This window comes from Varanus komodoensis, unplaced genomic scaffold (genome assembly GCF_004798865.1).
Source record: "Varanus komodoensis strain SLA01 unplaced genomic scaffold, ASM479886v1 scaffold1, whole genome shotgun sequence".
Taxonomy (NCBI): domain Eukaryota; kingdom Metazoa; phylum Chordata; class Lepidosauria; order Squamata; family Varanidae; genus Varanus; species Varanus komodoensis.
The window spans coordinates 128,341,776-128,354,982 of NW_025335268.1; the positions used below are offsets into that span (position 1 = coordinate 128,341,776).

The 13,207-nt window shown below is 44.9% G+C and overlaps 1 protein-coding gene across 1 annotated transcript in view; it reads right to left on the reverse strand.

Annotated features, from left to right (window-relative positions):
• The window catches only part of PLEKHA6 (pleckstrin homology domain containing A6), a 203,664-nt gene extending 193,673 nt beyond the window's left edge, over positions 1–9,991 (reverse strand). The window contains exon 1 of the mRNA XM_044445554.1: positions 9,734–9,991. The gene's annotated coding sequence lies outside the window, so the exon portion shown is untranslated. The remainder of the gene's footprint in view (positions 1–9,733) is intronic.
• Between the last annotated feature and the right edge of the window lie 3,216 nt (positions 9,992–13,207).

Sequence of the window (13,207 nt, forward strand, 5' to 3'; positions counted from 1 at the left end):
GTAACCTATATGAAGCTTATCAGCACTGCACTTATGAGTTGGTAAGACACAGAATGCTTCCAGGTAAAGGGCTCTAAGTGCTACCAGTTAGAAGGCAGAAAAAAGTAAGAAAAAAAGCAGTGGTGGGAAAACATGTGACATTTATGAAAGGAGGATAATACAGTAGACTTTCTCCAACAATCCAGGAATTAAGGAGAATGATAGCACCATAAAAACCTCACATGGAAGCACCCAAAACTGACATAGGCAATTTTTGGGGGAAGGAATCAGATCAGTGAGCAAGTGGACATTATAAATGACTTGTGCATTTGAGTCATTTGTTTACAAAACAGAGCTGAGTATTTGGCACGCTGCCTCTGCTATGATCAGTAACGCCACAGTGATGCACCTGACTTTCTTGTTTGCCTGTTGTTAAAGTAGAATTTGGGCCACATGAACCAACCCTTTAAGTCTCAGGCGTATTCAGGATTCTGACTAGATGACCTTCAGGTACTTTTAGCCTGCTGCATTAGCAGTGGCTATAAGTTATCCTCAAGCTAGAGAGAGATTTATATGGCCTGTTAAAAATCAAGGGAAAATAATATGTTCAATAGTCTACATGGGAGAAAGCAAAAGAGTCATCCAACAGCAATGGCACCTTATTACACAGCAGCATGCCACAGATCAGTTATTACAACTCCATGTAGCGTCTCAGATGCCAAACACAGTATGTTGCTTGCAGTTCATTTGGGGGCTCTGTGCCCAGCATGGCTCTACAGATACATTCACATTTATTCATACACCAAATATTTGAATGGAAAATGTAACATCTGAAAACCAACAGCAAAGCCAATAGTGTGGATTTTTGTATCAGGAAAAGTATGCATATTTTATGATATGCGGCATTTCCCCAGTACCATCTACTTTAACATCAGGAATACATTTCTACACAGATAATGATACCCCACTGTGATCAGATAGTGTCAGTCTCACCACATGGATTGCCTCAATGGGTTGCATCTGATGGAGTGTTCCCACACCACCTCCCACCACCAAGAACCGGGCTGGTTCATGATATTTTGTTGCCTGAAACAGAGGACGGTATGACACCCTGTCCCATTCGAGATTTCAGAGACAATTGCTCTAGCAGCTGAATTTTTCTTGCACACTACCAACCAGCACCAACCAGTTTTGGGGCCCTGGGGCAGGCCACATGGCCCACAGCTCTCTCCTCCAACACCTTCCTACCACCTCCCAGCATTTGCCACCTGAAGGGACTGTTTTACTCTGTCTCATGGTAGGGCAGCCCTGACCAAGAACATTTTTTAATGATAGTGTAGATGTCTGCCACACAGGCTATTGTCTCAGAGGTTGGGGAACGGGCAAGCTGTGGTAAGATGTTGGAAGAAAGAATTGTGTGTGTGTCGTGGTCTATCCCACAGCCCCGAAGCGATCCTGCTGTTCTCAGGGGTAGCCAAGAACACTGTCTTGTCACCCCCACTGAAGAAAGATCCTGCTGTCAGTGCCATAAACATATATACAGAGTGGTGATGTGTACTGGTGGCTGGGGGTGGACAAGATCTTCTTTTTCTTTGCTTGAGCAACAAAATAACCGCCTGGCCCTGCCTCCACGCGCTTTCCCAGCCATAGCAAGCTGCCTGGGACATCATAGCTGCAACATTCATGTTGGAGGCACCAACGCGTAAGCTGGTCCTTAGAATGCAGAATTCAGTGCTGTTTTAAGACCAGGCACTCCTACCCTTTGGTTTCCATGGGAACGCAAAACAAACAAGGCTGCCATATCACTGCTGCCATACTGTATCTACAGAAAGATCGGAAGATTTTGGAAACTGATGTCTTGGGAATGTACAGCACCATTCCAGATGAGGATCTGATCTGGCTAAGTGCATGGCAGGTTCTATATTGTCTGGAACTGAGCACTGATTTTGCACTATATTATCAGTTGACACCAGTTCAGAAACAGACGGTGCCAAGACATCCAAGGGCTTGTTTGTTTAATTGTATAACAACAGGGCCTTCTCTTTTAATGCCCAGGTTATATTTATTTTAAACGCTGGCTTTAAACAAAAGATAGCTGTGGGGTAAAGGCATGCTTCTGTGACAGATAAAAGCAAAATTGGGGTTTAGTATTACAGAAATGGGTATGGAATTGTCCAGGATTCTGGATGTCATTCTGATTTTCATAATGGGAAAAACAGAAGTGTGCAAGTGATATCTAACATCTGCACTGAATCCCCAAGCAGGATTCTCTGACAGCAAAAATAACTCAAGGGCAGAAAAAGGTTATAGCACATTCTTATTTCTTTACCAAAACCAACACTGCTTTCACGAAATATGAGCAATCCACAAACATTAACAGATACCATTTTAACGGTACCGCAAAGATCATCACACTGCATAAACAATAGTATGCACTTGTTTGGGGCCGTCCCAAGATGTTTTGCTACCAGAAGCAAAGGACAAGGTACTCTCCCCACCCCTCCAGTCAACATAGAAGACCAGCATAGACTGCCAACTGAATTTTTCTTTTTTACTGAATTTTAACATTGCGGACTGTGCAACATCTTGTAACTTACCTGAGGGCAACAGGCTAGCGTAGGGACTGCATGGCAGACTGCACAGTACATGCAGTTCTGTCCATCGTCACTTTATCACTGCTCTGGGCCCTCCAGCAACTGCTGCCTGAGACAACTACCTCACTCTGCCTAATGGGAGGGCTGGCCCAGCACCTGCCTTTTTGTGTTTCAACCCAATGAATCAGTCATCTATCCATGCAGAAAGCCATTTTAGGTAATAACTATCAGAGCAGTGCTCAAGCCCACAATAGTGTTGATGACCAGTTATTTTAATCAAAGAACCAACTGCATTTCTTTATATATTTTCATTTAAAATATGAAAAGTATTAAGACATAGTGGTGATCTATCTTTTTTTACTGGAATATTCCAGAGCGGATGATTTTGTGCTGCACAGAATCAAAACAATTTTTAATCTCCAACCCCAACCCCATCCCTGACACCCACTTCTGAATTCTGTCAGGCTTTGGAATCGAGTATTGAAATAAATAAAACAAATCTAGTGGGGGCGGGGGGTGAGGAAAATCAAGCAAACAAAAATACTCAGTGCTTTTTCATGGGAAAATGGCCATTATTTAGGACTAGATAGTCAACAGAAAATTTAAAAAGCAGTCATTCAGCTTATTTACTTGTTTATTAAAAACATGTAAAACCTACTGCCCTTCCTTCCATAGATTCCACGGTGGTGAACAGAAAATATAAATAATAAATTACTTATAGCATAAAACACTACAGGGTTTAATAAAACCATAATATTAAATAGAAACAAACCAAAAAGCATTAACAAAGAAAGGAGGAAGCAACTATAAGCATATAGCAATTTAAGACATTTTTCAAATCCACATGGCTGGAAAAATAAATATCCCTTAACCTGACACACACTCATTGGAGCTAGGCTCAGAAGGAACAGAGAATTCTGATGGGGCATTCCTGCAATTAATAAGTTCCTAAGACTGCCTTCCTACAAGTCCTGGCTCCACTATACCACTGCTGAGGAACCCTCTGCCCACGGTGCCACCATCTTGTCAAAATTCAGCTTGAGTTTATTGGCTCTCACCCAGCCCATTTCTGAAACTAGGTACTGGTTATCTGCACAGCCTCAGATGACACACCATTCTAGCTCCTCTGATGACCTCTCCTGGGGGCTACGTAGAGATTCTGAAAATCATGCACAATAATATAGAACCCGGGAGTATCTCCTAGTGCAGATGTCATGGGCTTGACAGAATGCTTCCAATGTCACTCTAGGAGTGGACTCTGCGGCAGAAGCAGAACTACTGCATCCTATACAACAGCCTTCACAGCCCGCTGCCCTCCAACTGGTTTGCACAACACTTCCAGGCCTCTCCGCCATTGGCCATGCTAGGTGGGCTACTATGAGCCGAAGTCCTAAACATCTAGATGGCACAAGACGGAGGAAAGTTGAGCTACAGAGTAGGGCCTATACGAAAGGACTCAAGCATGCTTACCACTGCCCTCTACTGGATGGAATAGGTTAGATGTACAGTCCAATGTACTCTATATTGCCTGTAAACATCTCAGGGAGATTAAGCAGAAAGCACTAAATATGTGAGCCTGTCAGCAAGCTAAAATGCTCTTTTTTAAGGTGGCTTCAGATTTGTTGAACTATATTATTATTGGGCTTAAATAGCTTGGCAGGCTGCCGGGACAGCAATTGTTTGAGAGCCATTCATCACACAGCTCTGTCCTTATTTTGCTTTTCTTGAGGCAGAATAATGCCTTTCCAAGATAGTAGCCAAAATGACAAGGGGCCAGGAGAGAGAGGGGGTGGGTAAAACAAGTGCATCTTAGTCCTTGTACAAACCTCCCTTCCCCACAAGACAATATCCTCCCTCTGAGGACGCCATGCATTACAAGCCCCAGATGGGAAAATTAGTTCTGACAGTTCTAAGCCTATTTGGGAAAGCAGGGGGTAATTAATTCAGTTTGGGGTTGGGTTTTTGTTTTTTGTATCTGTATGAAAAACATCTTATGTTTCCTATGGGGCCCATTCTGCTGCCATTTCAACCTACATAGAAAGCCAATGGGGGTTCATTAATACCAAGCCGCAGACCAGCTGAACAATAACAAACTCAGTGTGAATGTCTTTCTCCAAATCCCATCCCCAAAAGAATCCTGTCTTCTCTGTCAGCCTACAAGGATGCTTCCTCAAACCCTTTTAGGCATTTCTAGTTTTTCAGCAGGGAAGACATTTTTGGTCCTCTGCTACAGAATTCCTTTAAAGTGGATTTCAGAACAAGATTAATGCTTATTCAGGGAGGGGGAAACTTTGATCTGTGGCCTGGATACAGCCCATGGGAGGTCCCCATCCAGGTTCTCCAGCAGGCCTTGTCCCCTCTTCCAGAATCCCCAAGCTCCTCCTGTGAGCCCAAAATCCCTTCTCTCCTATCAACAGCTGACATAAGACTTGCATTAGTGAGGCAGCATCCAGCATCGTAACCACATCAAATCCTCAAGGAGAGTATAAATACAATCATGTGTGCGCGCGCGTGTGTCTGCGCATGCATGCACGCGTATGTGTGTTTTCTGAAGAGCTTCAGCCAGAATCTGCCATCCTCTGTTTCACTTGACTCCCTGATCTACTTGGATGGATTATTCAGTCATTATAGCCACCATCTGGCACAGGGTAAGCCAAGCCTAGCAGAGATAAATGACAAGCTTGAGGCATTCTGGGTCGAGGGGCAGATGTCATTTTCAGAGATCACACCACATTGCAGAGTCACACACCAACCGAGCCACTTTCAAATTGTGTGCTGGGGAAGTCCAGACCTCCTTGGAGGCTTATCTAGATTCTTCAGTAAGTGGATCAGTAATGGCAAAGGTCTCTTGCCCAATGTTATTGTACTGAGCATTGCACAGGCAAACTCTCAGTGTGGTGATAGACAACATTGAAGCCCAAGAATCCTGGCCCACACCCAATCTGGAAAAGCATGAATGACACCACCCGCCCCCCCCATCACACACACACACACACACACACACACAGAGAGAGAGAGAGAGAGAGAGAGAGAGAGAGAATCTTGCATAATAAGCAAGGAGTTGTGCTGCAAACCCACAGGGCTTCCTCAAGAGACAAATTGCTTTAGAAAAGGTTTGGTGAAAGTAGAAACCCTTAAAATCACCAAGCTAATGAGCAAACATGCTTTCTCTGGTGGCAGTGACAGATAAGGGGGAAAACAGCTCCAAAAAGGATTCCTGGATCATACAAAATAAATGATGTTCAAGGCACATGATTATGATTAAAGGACAGCCTATAAAAGCCCCTAAAACTTCAGTTCTCTGCCGTAATTTCTAGGAGCTATCCAAGTTTGTCAGTTCTTACACATACAAAAAATAGGTATCACATGGTCGACAGGATTTTTTTCAAAATTCCAGGAATCCTTTTGTTTCTGTCTGTCCCAGCAAAGACAGAAGGATCTTATTCCCCCAAGAATCCAGTATATCCCACAACCCAAGCTATGCCATCATGGCATGAAGAAAACAGGCCTGAGCCTGCTTACCAGAAGCAGAGGCCCTGTTCTCTGGCCCGTCATTAGTTAAGAACTGATTGGTAGGTACCAGAGACAGGAACTTCTCAGGATGGCGCTACAATAATGGAATTATTTCCTGGGGAAAGTCCAGCAGTTTTCTCTCTTCCTATTTTTAGATGCTGCTTGATGAGAAGTTTATTCCAAAAAACTTTTTTATGGCATAGTCTGATGCCTGCAGTAAGTTTGTTGGTTTATAATTGTTGACATACACTTATAATTTGTGTGATTTTGTATATATTTTATATATTTATATTTTAAGTGAAAGCCACAGTTTAAAAGAACATTAGAAAACAGTACATACATTTAACAGCACAGGAAAAAATATTTTTTCTTAAGTCATGGAGGTGGGTGGTAAAGTTAAGGCCTAAAGAACAAGGATATTTCAACCATGGGATTCAAAAATGATTCAAAAAGATATCATCTCAACCCATGTTTGCTCTTTCTAGGTTTGGTTAATGTCCATAGCTTTATCCTCAAAAGATTCAACCACACTCGAAAGGAAGTAAAGAATAAATCATCCCTCAACACTATTACTGAAAAGTAAGAAAGAGCAGTGTAGCCATTTCATTTACGATTTCTCTTTAAGGACAGAGGAGAAGGTGCCTGGCCACCACTATCTCCTTTCTCCAAGAAAGCAAGCTATGCTCTTATTGTTTAGCCTTCCGCCCCTTTCATCCTCCATTTTTTTTAATGCTAATAGTGGCTTGGGCCTCAGCAGTTGCAAATAAGTCTACAAAAATAACTAGTGTAGAAAGAAAGAAAGAAAGAAAGAAAGAAAGAAAGAAAGAAAGAAAGAGAGAGAGGGAGAGAGAGAGAGAGAGAGAGAGAGAAGAGCTTGCCTGCCCACATATACCATGTTGGCATTTTGTGGCACACTGACAAACTACCCTTTTCCATTTGTTCAAAGTTTCTCTGCCTGGTTGCCTGGAAACTATATATTCTTCACCATAGGCAATCACACAAATGATGGTTCACAAGCATGCTGAGATATACCTGGCAGAGAAGTTAAAAACAGCATTCCAAGACTGGGGCTATCAATTTCATTTCATTCCACAACATTAAAATTCATTCAAACACGATAAGGCCCCCAAACATCAAGATTTAACTGACTTGATTATGCATGTTAGACAAACCACCTCTGATGGATCAAAACATGTTGCTTGGGGTTTAATAGCTGCATGATAAAGAGTTTACTGAGTGACAAGCTCAGAATAATAGACTGAAGTTGACTTCGCCAGCCTGCATTACCCTATTAGCATAGTTGCATTTATCAGGCCGTTAGAGCCATGATCCACAAAGCAGTTACTTGGACAGAAGCATATTTATTATTACCTCATCCTGACTGAACAAATGCAAGCCTCACTACAATCAGTATTTCTTCCAAGTAATGCTTTTAGGACAGGAGTGTTAAAATGCATAAAGGAGCTAAATCAGCTTATCGGTATCCCTGCTTAACTGGTTTGTGAATTAGTCTATGTAAGCTTGCTAAGGATCTCTAATAATAGCAGATATGAACTAGAGCTGTTTGCTGCTGCTGCAAGAAGCAAGGGATCAAACTGATTTCTGCTGGTGATGCAAGAAAGAATAGGGAGCAGGCAGCAACCCAGGGATAGGATTTGAGCCTCTAACCCCATGGATTGTAGCCTGGGCTGGGTGCAAGTCTCCAAGTCAAAACTGCAACCCAACAATGATCAAGGAACGCCGGGCACTGTGAACTCACGATGACAAGAGGAACAGAACCAAGATCCCACATCAGGACCAGGCTGCCATAGACCAGAACTAAAAGAGTCTCTACCCTTTCAAGGCAGCTTGATTTGCTGAAGTAGAAGAGTTTCCGTCAGTCCTAGTGGCACCGCTCATATTAACGCACCAACATTCAATCAGGCGCTTGTAAGAACTGAACAATGGGCAGCTCTTAGTGCATTGCCATAAGTGGGAATTATGTATGTCCTCTCGTGGTCAGGCAAATGATGCATCATGGAAATACAGCCAGGAGTGGACAGCGATAACAACAAAATAGGATCTTGCAACACATTATTCATGTCTCATATGCTCAACGAAAGCATTATAAAAACCAGACCCATACAGGGTTTCCTCCCCAAGGAGTTACAATACGGAGACTCCTGCTAGCAAGGAAAACTGCTATAAACCATGATGTAATGAATCCTGTATTTTCCCTTGCATCCTACATACATGCGCGCGCGCGCGTGCACACACACACCAGTTTGAGATGTATATCATAGCTTGAGAAAAGTGGTGTGTAGTCCTTTAAATGGAAAATGGCCTATTAATTTAATCTTTGAATATAGGATCTTTGATGAATGAAAAGCAAAGTTAACCTATTGCCAATCAATAGACCTGATTCCACAAAGAAAACACCACTCTCCCTAGATCCTTATTATGACGCGAGCACTCACAGCTGCTGGGGGGGGGGCACACCAACTTGCATGTTCCTCAGTCTTCTGACAGAGACGATGCAATGCATGTGCATACACAGCGCAAAGAGAACACAGGCCTTAGCGCTCCATCATATATGTGCTTACTTACAAGTGCTCAATGGGTCTTACTCCAAGGTAAGTGTGCAAGTGTAATCCCGTAGCAGTGCAGCCCCAAACCCCATCCAGTGTCTCCATTAGTTTCTTGGCATGGCTTGTTTGTGCCACTCTCTGCTTCAGTTTTCTCTGCATGCACACTAAAGATGTTTCCCAGCAGAATCTGCATCACAGGGTTCTATGGTCCATCCCATCTTTCCCCAGCCTGGTGCCCTCCAGATGTGTCAGACTACAATCCCAGCATCTCCCAACCAGTGGGGGAGCTGGGAGCTGTGGTCTAACACGTTTGGAAGGCACGGAATTGGGGAAGGATGGTCTAGCTGCCATAACCTGATTTCTCCTCCAAGTTGCCAGGTGTTCTCCCATTTTCAGGCACATATACTCAGGAAGCTTTTGGGAAGCCTGAGCAGCAGCTGCCGAATGCCCCATGCACTGGCTTCACCAAACCAGTCTCCCACACACCAGAATTGCAGCAGGAGATACCACAGTTCCAAGAGTCTGCCATCACCTCCCCATTCCAGCTCCAGGCACGTACACACACCCATGTGGGACAGGGGAGCTGCTGAGCCCCCTGCAAGCCATGAATGAGCAGACACTGCATTGCCCAGCGGCAGGACTGCACACGCTCTTGCACATTCAGCCCAGGCTCAGTAGTGTTCGAGCCACGCCACACGAACACATCCATCCAAAGTAGAAAAAATACAGCCGGAGGGGGAGGCAGTTTGCAATGCAAGCATGCCCTCCTCCATCTAGGTGCCTCTCTTTCCTCTCCCTCCTCCTCTTCCTCCTCCTCCTCCTCCTCCCCCCTTTGCAAGAAGCCAAAGAAGTCTCCAGCCTGAGCTGCTTTTGTCGTTCTGCCCTGGCTCGAAGCTGCCTCCTCGCTCGTGAAGCCTCAGAGCGGTAGTGTGGTAGGGCACCTGTCAAAGGCTGCCTGGCTGCTTGCACCAACGCAAGAGTCCAGCTTCTTCAACACGGTCGAGAGAGAGTGGGGGGGGTGGCGGAGAGAGGGCAGGCAGGCGGGCAGGCAGGCAGGCGGGCAGGCAGGCGTAGACTCACCGTGCAACGGCTCCGTGTGGTGCGTCTCCCGGTGGGCAGATTCCAAGCCATGGCAATGACCTCCCGTGCCAACGCTGCTGCCTCCACCGAGGAGCCTTTTCTTCTCTCGCTGCCTACAACCTTTTGCGCCCGCCACCTCCCTCCCTTGCTTTCTCGCTCGTCCGCTCCTCGCCTTCACTGTTAATCACTCATCACAATCTTCCCCTGTCTTCCCATTCATCAACAGGGCTCAACAGGGCAAGAAGAAAAAGAAGATGCAGCTGCTACTGCTGCTGGATCCGGCATCCTTCCCCAGGAGCCAGAGCTGGGCATGCTCCATGCGCTCTCGGGGGGATTTAAACATCACGTGATGCTCGAGCTGTCATTTAGCGCAAGGAGTAAATAGTACCGGAGCAGAATTAACTCTTCCTGACCCGAAGAGGAAAAGATGCTTCGTCAGCGCGCTACCCCCTTGCAAGCCCCATGCACCTCGCCTTGCAGAGCTTTGCATCTATGACTTGCACGTTAGAGCATCAGAGGGGGAACGTGTTCAGTTGTAACATGTATATGAAAAAGTCATTGGTAATGCTTTTCTACCACCCCTCTCCTCCACCCCCACCCCCAAATTTACCAAATGCTACTTTGAGGTTTGGGTGTTACTGCAATCTGAAGAATTACATCTGCGTTTTCTTCCCCTTTCTTTTTTGTCTGAGCTTGCACTCTCTCTCTTTCTCTCTCTCTCATGCACACACATGCACATGTGCACGCACCTCACCCCATCAAACCTTGGAACTGAATCACACCACCAGAAAAGATCCCTGTAGCAACGCAGCAGCAGCAGCCTCTGGGCACCCTCAAAGCACAGGGCTTTTTGGCAGAACCCAGCCTCCCCAAGCTGGTGCTCTGACGAAACGTTGGCCTATAACCCCCATCATTCCTAGCTGGCTGGGAATAATGGGTACTGCAATCAACACTTCTGCAGGGCACAAGACTAGAAGACTGACTTGGATTCCCCCTTAATGGAAGCAGACATGCCTGAGATGCACTCTTACCCATTCCCAGACACAGCCTTCTCCAGTAACTTTCTAGTCTGTGTTTCCTCTCAGGTTTTCCTTCCCTCTTTAGAGGGAAGCGAGGGCTTTTCTGCCTCTACCCACTTGCTTCTGCTCATCTTCCCAATTCCAGTTAGTACACTGGAGAGAAGCAGAATTAAATTCATGTAGGTTATCAAAATCTTCCCCTGTAAAGCATACTAACTTAATTGGCAACAGGGTTAGGGGGGAAAGGCTTTTTCAGTCTCTGGGAGCCTTCCAAGAGGTAAATGCCACCCTACCCTGCAAAATGTGGACAATGCTACAGTCACACTGGGCATGGACACCCAACTTACACACACACACACACACACACACTTATAAACAGTCATCAGCATCCACACAGCCATTCTCATATAACACACACACAGCATGCTTCATTCACACACACACACGTTCACACATTCCATACGCCCATCTCTTTGCTCATTCATTCATTCATTCATTTGCACACTCATAATGCAGTTGTACTCGCACATCACTCACAGACATACTTACCGTTTTCTCTCACAGATCCCACCCTTGCACCCACCTTCATACTAAATCGCCTACTCACCTGTGCTGCAATTAGGCTTACAAAGAGCCTTCCACTGGTTTCAACAGAAGGCTTCCCCCAAGGCAAATTATAGTGCAGAGGAATGTGATGGTGGTAGCTGTGATTGTGGGTGGGCTGCAAAGCCTGCAGTGGGGAGGGTTTCTGGCTACAACTTCCTGCATTTCTCCCCCATGCCTTTGAAATCCCCTCCCCACTGGTGCCAGGGGGAGACTTTTGAAGTCTAATTGCTGTGGAGAAAGGAACAGTGGCATGAACACCCCAGATTCTTTTGTTTTTTCTAGACTATTCAGAAGATAGCTTCTGACCTGCAGTGGGACAGTAGAATTAAAAAGAAATTCACAGAAATGTGTAGTCACATTCCATGCACAAGGCTAATTCCATATGCCTGGCTACTACTTCGACAATGCAGGGTTAAACTTTTTTTAAATAGATGGTTGCTTAAACATAGAAAACTACGCAGGGACATTTGATGGCAAATGATATTAAATTGTTTTATCAGGTCCAGGTGCCTTTCCACAACTTTTTAAAAGCTATTTTACATTGCTTTAACAGTCTGTATGTTAAAGTTTTTGTTTGTTTGTTTCCTTTGTAATTTTTGTGAACTACCCAGATTGCTTTAGCTGTTGGATGACATAGAAATGGAATAGAGGAATACATGAATAGGTCAGGGGTTCTTGTGCAGGGGTGGGAAACCTTGGGACTCAGAAGATGTTGATGAAATACCACTACCATCACCCCTCACCACTGGCCAGGTTGGCTGGGAATGATGGGAGCTGGAGTGCAGCAGCATCTTTTCTAGTGGAAACTGTTGTAGGGACACTGGCAGGTGTAACCATCTTTCCAATGCACTCTAGGCAGTAACAGTGTTGCTCTTTTATAGGTTTTGGGCTATTTCTATGACTGTCCAGAGATTTGACTTATCCTTGCACATACAGATGCTCTTTCCCACATTTATACAAAAGGAACACACAAGAGAAAAGGGCCAAGCATTGCACGTAAAATCCAGCTATTCAGCCCAAAGAAACTAAAACCTGATTCCAGGGAAAGATTGCAATGAAACAGACAGCACTGTAGTACTGAAAACAACCTGCAACCTGCTCAGGAAATGGGCTGTGATGAACAGTGAGCTTTGGAACACCTACTGCTGCAGTGGCACAGTGTGGCATCATCCTAGGCAAGTTTACTCAAGAGCCATTCTAGCCCTATGCAAACAGACTTCCTTTCCAGTGAAAGCACCAAGTGAAACAATATGAAGTTCAGCATCTGTTTAGAAAATAGTTTGTCGGACACTGTCAAGCAGTCTGACAGATTTTGAAATACACGCCAGGATTGCATCCTCAGAGATTAGCATAATCAGGCCTCACTTTTGAGGCAGAGATCATCAGGGAGCAACAGAAATGCCTCCAAGTCCCAGCACAAAGCCTTTCCCTTACCTCTGAGTGCAATTACATGTCTGGAACCAGAGCAACAGTTTTCAGGTTCTAAGTAGTGATGCTGTCAGGGCAGGACTTTGGGGAAGAAGACCAAGGCCTCCTCCACAGAATAAGCTTGAAGGTCCCCAAATACAGCAGGGCTGGCTTACCATGCTTCAAAGACAGCAGAGTAATCCATACTCCTATCTAAAGAAGCTCCACTCTCCAAAGAACTAATGTCTAAAATTACCTAACTGCACTACTGGCCATAAGATGTGGCCTTGAACTGCAGAAGCTCATTTTTTAGAAAGGCATCACTGAATGCAGCTACCAATAGAGCACATGCTTTGCATATACTGTAGTAGGTCCCAAATTCAGATAGGACTAGGAAAGACTCCTTCCTGAAACCGTGGGCAGCTGCTGCCAGTCAGTGTAC